Source organism: Aricia agestis, chromosome 18, assembly GCF_905147365.1.
Source record: "Aricia agestis chromosome 18, ilAriAges1.1, whole genome shotgun sequence".
Classification (NCBI taxonomy): Eukaryota; Metazoa; Arthropoda; class Insecta; order Lepidoptera; family Lycaenidae; genus Aricia; species Aricia agestis.
Window position 1 is genome coordinate 2,050,754 of NC_056423.1, and position 9,062 is coordinate 2,059,815.

Sequence of the window (9,062 nt, forward strand, 5' to 3'; positions counted from 1 at the left end):
TCTTATTGGCCGAAAAACATATTGAATTGATAATATTAATATGACAAGTTACTGGGTACATTATAAGCGTTGTAGAGTTTTTTCGTACTACCTCCTCCTTTTTGGAAGTCGGTCAAAAATTACAGCTTCTTTAGTATGTTGACTTTTTAATTTTTAATTTATATTTTCTTTTAAATGAAATTCAGTTTAACTGCACTTACACTATGATAATATTTTAATATTTAAAAGTGTGATAACTTTTCAGTACTTATATGGTTATTTTATATTTATATAATGTAATTAAATATATAATTATTAGTAATTATTAAGTGCTTACTTTTAGAGTATTTGTACAAAAACTGTAGTAAATTTTTATTGTTATGGCTACTGCAAATTGCCAACAGTTGTGTTATTTTTTGTTATTTAATTATGATTATAAAATTACTGTTTTCCTTATGGTCATGCTCTATTCATTAATGTATTTATTGCAGGTAATGAACTTAGCTATAAAACAATGAAGACGGCCGCTACAAAAGTTGTGTTTTTTTTTGGGATTTTTGGGTTTAAGCACTTTGGCCACACGCTCTGGGTGCGGCTGTAGATTATTTTTGTATACTGACTGTAATTTAAGTAATTTATGTAGTACTATTGTTTAAAAAGAGCTGTCGAAGACGAATGGAAGTGTGCGGAAAAACCAGTAAGGGTTTATGTTACACTGTATTAGATTAATTTTGTGATTGTATTTTCTTTATTGTTAATAAATAAAATAAAAAAAGTATATCTTTTTAGGGTTCCGTACCCAAAGGGTAAAAACGGGACCCTATTACTGAGACTTCGATGTCTGTCCGTCTGTCTGTCTCCAGGCTGTAACTCAAGAACGGTAATAGCTAGAGAGTTAAAATTTTCACAGATTGTGTATATCTGTTGCCGCTATAACAACAAATACTAAAAACAAAATAAAGTTATTATACAACAAACATGACTTTTTTAGCTTTTCTTGCTCGTAATCCATAATGACAACAGGTAGGTACTTGAAATATTCAAAAGTCCTTAATCTTATATATTTAAACGAGCAATTCTTGTATATATGTAGCAGCCGACTGGTTTAAATAGCCGTTCAATCAAACAGCTAGCCCTTTGACTGAACAACGCCATTCAATCACACGGCTATACGTCGTTTAGCCGACTTGTTGACTACAACGTTCAACACTACAGCTAGACGACGCTTAACCAACCAATTATATACAGGGTGTAACAAAAATAAGTGATAATACTTTAGGGTGTGTACGTGTTCCTTGTTGAGAGTTCACTGTGAAAGTAGCAGCGCTGAAAGACCAAACATTTTTTTCACTTTTGTATGGGCAAGGGCCCGAGCGTCACGAGTTTTCCCATATAAAAGTGAAAAAAAAATTTGGTCTTTCAGCGCTGTTACTTTCACAGTGAACTCTGTACAAGGAACACGTACACACCCTAAAGTATTATCACTTATTTTTGTTACACCCTGTATATAATTGGAATCTCGGAATCGGCTTCAACGATTTTCATGAAATTTAGTATATAGAGGGTATCGGGGGCGATAAATCGATCTAGCTAGGAATCATTTCTAGAAAATGTCATCTTATTCGTGTTTTGTTGAATACCGAGCAAAGCTCGGTCAAATAGCTAGATATATATTATGTAAGTAATTTAATATTTAATAATTAAGCTAATTAAAATAAATTAAATAATTAAGCGTATCATAACATAAAAAAGGTAATCTCATACAAAAAATACTATTTTTTCGCTTTATAATGGTACCCTTCGTGCCGCGTCCGACTCGCACTTGGCCAATTTTAGTATAAGCATCAGAAATCTTTTTTCTCTAAGGAATTTCACGTACTTATAGAATATTTTATTACATACAAATTTTACTTGGCAGAGCTTATTTTGTTACATTTTAATAATCCTAGTCATTACACTAAGGTAGGTCTATCATAAAATATAAATAAATGTTTTATATATTATTTTATGATAATGCTAATATTACTATAAACATAAAACTGGTGATACTAAAAGTTTATGACATAATTTTTTAGTATCTGGGCTAGTTTAATGTGTGCTTTACACTGTTCTAGCATAGTAGACGTCTTGTTTTCTTACGGCCGTTAATATTTGATCTATCTCTGGTTTTGCCTTACTAGAGATAGGAATAGCTCACATTAGACATAATAGATACATATATTTTATGTCAATTGTGAGCTATTCCTATCTCTAGTAGGGCAAAACCAGAGATAGATCAAATATTGGGAACGGCCGTTAGTAAAAGATCAAATAGTTTAAAATCTTTACAAATAAGAATATTCAAACTTTTTCTCAATTCATGGTATAATATTGAAATTATTTTCGCTATAATATTATATTTAAAACTAATGAGATGGTACAAAATTAGTTTTATACAACTTCGCTGCGTCAACATTAGTTTATCTGCGGAAACCGTCAACCGTACATTTTTCTGGTATAAAAATTAAAAAGTTCTTTTCCGGGAATCAAAAGTTCAGCCGTTCAGCGGCTTGGGAGTTGGGTGTGAAGAGACAACAGACAGACAGACACACTTTCGTATTTATAATATTAGTATTTTATACGTGGGAGAGCCATGCTTCGGCACGAATAGGCCGGCTCGACCGGATAAATACCACGTTCTCACAGAAAACCGGCGTGAAACAGCGCTTGCGCTGTGTTTCGCCGAGTGAGTGCGTTTACCGGAGGCCCAGTCCCCTACCCTATTCCCTTTCCTACCCTCCCCTATTCCCTTCCCATCCCTACCCTCCCCTATTGGGTAATATATTCCCTCTTAAAAGGCCGTCAACGCACATGCAGCTCTTCTGATGCTGCGAGTGTCCATGGGCGACTGAAGTTGCTTTGCATCAGGTGACCCGTTTGCTCGTTTGCCCCCTTATTTCATAAAAAAAAAATTGTATGTATATCTAAGGCTAATGTGAAAGTCCCTTTAAATATTATGTTTGTTTTACTGTCAGTAATAGTTTTATAAGAGGGGTTGTAATGGGTAGGGCAAACATGCCCTAGGCATTGTGCTGGAAGCTATAGGCACTAGGTAGATAGTTAGGTCATTAAGCTGTAAGTAATGTGACATAAAAAATGGGAGCATTTATTAAAAGTAAGTATTAAAAGTATGTGACAGAAAAAAGGTTTACAAGTCATAGGAATATATTTTCGTGGGTTTGGGGGGGGGGGGGGGGGGTGGGGGGCAAAACATAAAGAATGCAATGGATTTTTAAAAGTACTTACTTATTTATTATTTTGTCTAAGTGTATACTTACCCTAAAATTAAATCCATAATATAATTTTTGCTTTTTACTTGCAACTTAATAATAATAATAATATAATATCTATGGACGCTTCACACCACGTCAGTCTGGCCCCGTGCTGAGTACCTAAAGGACTTGTGTTACAGGTACCAGACAACGGAAATATATTTAATACTTTTATACTATACATATATTTAAGATTTTTATTATATCATACACATATTTAATACACATCCATGACCCAGGAACTTTGAAAACTTTTTGTTCCGTCGGCGGGATTCGAACCCGCGACCCCCGGCTTGAGCTACCGACGCGCTCACCACTGAGCCACAGAGGTCGTCAAACTTACGGTTCATGTAGGTACAACATCTGAACCGATTCTGAAATTTTTTTGATATTATCTGTTTGAGAATCGGGAATCCATACTAATATTATAAATGCGAAGGTGTATCTGTATATCTGTCTGTTACCTCTTCAAGCCTAAACCGCTAAACCGATTTTCATAGGAGTCTCGGGAAAGGACATAGGATACTTTTTATCCCGGAAAAATGTACGGTCCCCGCGCGATAAACGAAATTTGGCGCAACAGAGTTGCGGGCATCATCTAGTAGATTAATAATTTTTAACCGACTTCCAAAAAGGAGGAGGTTATATGTATGTTCGGCTGTGGATATTTTTTTTTTAAATTCACAATTCATTAAATTAGTTTTTTTTTTCGAATAAAAGCGAGACCGCACTACACCTGACTTCCATAGAACTGAGATGACGTTTGTAAAGTGTAAACCGTCAGATTCACGTTTGTAAAACGTCAGTTCTATGAAAGTAAAGTGTCGCGTCGTGTGCGGTGCGGTCTTACCTTTATTGTATGATCCAAAGTTTAATGAACAGCTTATTTCAAATAGTCTTTATAAAACCAAGTCTGTCATGTCCGCGATCTGCATGAAGTTAAAAATTATGTTTACACTTTATTCTCATTTTTGCAACGAAGTTCCTTATCGCGCGTTGCGGAAGGGGGCTACACCGAAAAAGTTGTACCTATATGGTAGGGGCAGAGGGCGTTGATAGTATTCCTGTGCGTCAATAGATGGCGTTTTTTTAAATATTTTTTGAGTATATATACAAGTTTTTTGAACATAAGAAACAACTTCGTTCCATTCGGGTGTCCCTTGACACTTTTCAAGTTTTTTTTTCTTTTTTTCTCACACTTTGCTCGGCCGCGGGCAGGCGATGTGTCGATAGCGTAATAGTCGATAATTCGATATCGACTCTCGCGACACTTCGGCGTTTGTCGGCACTCGTCGGTCAGCTGCGCCTGCGCATACACCTGCGCAAAATTACGCCGCATTACAGCAAGGATTCTAGAAAGTGCACCGGACGTATACTTTGTGTAAATCGACTAATTATAAATATTTTTTATCACATTCAACTCGGTTAGCTTACTAGGACACGGTATGATATCATGCTACAATTAAGACATTGAAACTTGCCAATAATGTATTTGGGACATCATGAAGCTAGAAACGACATCAAATACCAATAATACATATTATTTATTTATTTATTTATCATGGCAACAAACAGTCATAAAATTTACATTAAGTTTACAATAATTAAGATTAAAGACCTGTAAGTGCCCAAGAATTATACAAATTATACATTAGATAAGAAGTAATTGGTACTCAAAGAAAAAAATTTAGCTAACAATAATATGTTAAGTGTATACACATATTATGCGAAAGTGTTGGTCTGCTTTTCTGTCCATGATTCGAATAATCATGGACAGAAAAGCAGACCATAAAAGCAGATCGTCCGTTCAAACTGATTTCGAAGAAATTATGTTCTTTTCCTGGTCAAGAAAATCCCCGTATTTTGAATCTTGACTGAAAGAATTACATACAAATACTAATATAAAACTCAAAGGTGACTGACTGACTGATTGACATAGTGATCTATCAACGCACAGCCCAAACCACTGGACAGATCGGGCTGAAATTTGGCATGCAGATAGATGTTATGACGTAGGCATCCGCTAAGAAAGGATTTTGATAAATTCCAACCCGAAGGGCTTCAAATAGGGGATGAAAGTTTGTATACAATAATACTTCTTAACGCGAGCGAAGCCGCGGGCAAAAGCTCGTAATCTATATACTTTAATATTATAAAGCGGAAGAGTTTATTACTTTGTTTGTTTGTTTGTTTGAACGCGCTAATCTCAGGAACTACTAGTCCGATTTGAAAAGACTAATAAGAGCGAAGAAACAGAGGAAAATGTTGAAAAAACGGGAGGAAAGGGCTTATTTGAATGCCCTAATCTCAGGAACTACGGGTCCGAATTGAAAAATTCTTTCAGTGTTAGATAGCCCATTTATCGAAAAAGGATATAGACTAATAATATATTACTATAAAATATATTTTATCGCGCTAAAACTAATAAGAGCGAAGAAATAGGGTGAAATGTGGACAAAACCTGGGAAATTATTTGAAAGGGCTTATCTCACGAACTACTGAAGCAATTTTTCTGTTATTTGGCACAGATAAGAAGTAGACCACGTGAAGGATCATAGGCTATTTTTTGTGGACTAATTTTCCTGTGAAATATCTAATTTACGCGGGAGAAGCCGCGCGGAACATCTAGTATTGTGATAGTTTTTTACCGCGAGGGAAAAATGTAGAGTTACCGCGCAGAAACGTAACGGAGATCATCATAATATATCTTTTGACTGGTAGGCAAATTAATAGTAAAAAGATATAATAATATTATATATATAGACGTAGGAGAGCCATGCTTCGGCACGAATGGGCCGGCTCGACCGGAGAAATACCACGTTCTCACAGAAAACCGGCGTGAAACAGCGCTTGCGCTGTGTTTCGCCAAGTGAGTGAGTTTACCGGAGGCCCAATCCCCTACCCTATTCCCTTCCCTTCCCATCCCTACCCTACCCTATTGGCTATTACCCTATTTCCTCTTAGAAGGCCGGCAACACACCTGCAACTCTTCTGATGCTACAAGTGTTCATGGGCGACGGAAGTTGCTTTCCATCTGGTGACACGTTTGCTCGTTTGCCGTTATTTCATAAAAAAAAGTAAAAAAAATATTATTATATAACATTATTAGTAGTAGTACCACCTCACTAATATTAGTTTTAATTTTACCTTCACCGCACAATAGTCGGTTATTAACAAAGAGAGTGATATTGGCATACACTAATTACGAACAATAAAAGTGCAGTAATGCGTTTAATAATCAATTTACTTTCTTCAAAGCTATTTTATATTACGGTCGTTAACGAAATCGGCGGAACTGAGATGTGTCCAGAACTATTAAGACGTCATACCTCATTTAGCCAAAAGAATCCTTTTCGCCGTTTCACTTTTTATTGTGCATTTGTTTTATTACTTCATAATTGTAGGGCAATCGCCGTTAAAAAATATAATTTACTTCTATAATAATCATTTAAATATAAGGGAAGTAAACTGCTAATAGATGTTTATTTTCATTGCTGTTAAACCTAAAAATTTGCTATATTATTGTTTAAAAACTCTTCCTGTACATCTTAATGTGGCAAAGATTTTGCTAGCAATGTCGTACTTATGTCAAAGTCAAATTGGATAAACAAATTTTAACTACACATTTCAGACAGTATACCGATCCCAATATTTTAATGCAAAATTAATTTAGCTGTTCAATTTGTTACTGTTATTTAGCAATCAAATTAAGCAGAATACACTATTCTCATAATAATATTATATACGTCAAACTTTTGAAGTGCGACCAATCAGCACATATTTTAAGGCCATCCCCTGATCAAACGACCTTGACCATACATTTGCCGCGTTGCCGAGATCGCACCAGAATCCTATTTTTTTACTTATCTTAGTTTAAAATTGACTTAAAAAATTCAAAGGGCAAATATTATGTTGATAATGAAATTGTCGATCTATTGGCATGTGTTTCAAAATAAACGTAATTTGTAAATACTAGGGATATACTGAATGTATGCTTGAATTTAAATAAATTGGTATTACTTTCGAAGTTGATATCATGAGTTGATAAACAAAAAATATAGGAAATTAATAACGGAGAAAGGAATGTTCATATGCTGAAGATTATTGCTGTATTTTTATTATTATTTTGGAGCTTTTGAAAACGATGAGTTAATAATACTCTAAAACGGTAAATTACGGCATCTCCGTATGGGGAGCGCCTTAATGTTGGTCAGTAATTTCATGAGAATCCCACATAATAGTTCGATAGAAAACGGACTACATCGAAGAAGAAACTTAATGTTGCAGTAGATATTTGAGTACACATATATCATACGCAACCGTAAAAGTAATTGTAAATGCGACGCGCAATTAATAACAGTCAGTTGTGACAAGTACACGAGCGGGATGATTTACTCCGCACAGAACATAACTCCTGCACTTTTTCCAAACGACTGGTTTCGCTGTCTACGTGCGACATTTCAATAATGAAAGTCCTTTTATGGAAATCGAGTTTTTTATTTTTAAAATTAGTGTAAATCTTTGTTTTTTCCTCGCATCGTTTTGGGTTAAGTTAGGAAAACAAATCTAGGGAAGCTGGTAAAACCACCTTGCAAAGTGTTTGTCTGTCTGTTACTTCTTCACGCTCAAACGGCTGTACCGATTTAATGAAACTAGCTATTTGAACGAGCTTTGTTCGGTATTCGATAAAACACGAATAAAAAGACATTTTCTAAAAATGACTCCTAGCTTAATCGATTTATCGCCCCCGAAACCCCCTATATACTAAATTTCATGAAAATCGTTGGAGCCGATTCCGAGATTCCAATTATATAACACTTTTTTTTTCTGAAACTTGGGTTTTTCTATGTTTAATTCCAGGAAAGTTATAACATATTGCCTATGTAAGCGTAGTCCACAAATTCAGCTATCAAATGAGACCTTTTTTGTCTTCATAGGATATTTACATGTGAAGTACTGGTCAGATTAGTGTGAAAGCCCGAGAAAAATTAAAATGGCTGCCATTTTACAACCGTGAGAGAGAGAAAAAATTTTAGAGCCATTTTGTCGATAAAATATGCCATAGATCATGACATTAAAGGATCGGACACCGGTGTCGGGACACATTGTATATATATAATATACAAGAATTATTGCTCGTTTAAAGATAAGAGATTTGTTATGGAGATACTTTGAAAAAATGGGAAAGGACATAGGACTGTCTTTTTTTAGAGTTACGGGCGTCGAGTATAACTCTACTGCCGTGGTCTAGTGGTTAAGAGCGTGGCTCTCGACTCGGAGGTCGTGGGTTCGATTCCCGCGTTGGAAACATGTTATTTCCAAGTTTGGTTACGACAATGCAGGCTGATCACCTGATTGTCTGACAAGTAAGATGATCCATGCGTCGGATGGCCATGTAAAAAGTCGGTCCTGCGCCTGATCTCTCGCCAGTCGTGTCGGTCCTCCGTCCCACTGGGCTATGAGAGTGAAGGAATAGAGAGTGCTCTTGTGTACTGCGCACACACTTGAGCACTATAAAATTACTCCTGCGTAGCTGGCCGGGTTTCAATGAAACCGGCCACCGTCACCGAAACCGGTGTAGGAGTTATTAATATAATTTACAATCTAGGTCCTAGGTTATAAAGTAGAACTAGATGACGCGCGCAACTACTTTGCGCCAAAATTTGTTTATTACGCCGGAACCGTACATTTTTCCGGGATGAAATTGATGAAAAGTATCCTGTAATAATAATTATGTAAATTTCAGTAAAAGTAAAATTCAGCAGTCAGTTA

The 9,062-nt window shown here is 35.7% G+C and overlaps 1 long non-coding RNA gene across 1 annotated transcript; it reads left to right on the forward strand.

Moving 5' to 3' along the window:
- The first annotated feature begins 1,748 nt into the window (after positions 1-1,748).
- LOC121735753 lies at positions 1,749-3,441 on the forward strand. The gene is made up of 3 exons (XR_006036903.1): positions 1,749-1,814; positions 2,067-2,072; positions 3,431-3,441. It is a non-coding gene; the product is annotated as an uncharacterized LOC121735753 (long non-coding RNA).
- The last annotated feature ends 5,621 nt before the right edge of the window (positions 3,442-9,062 follow it).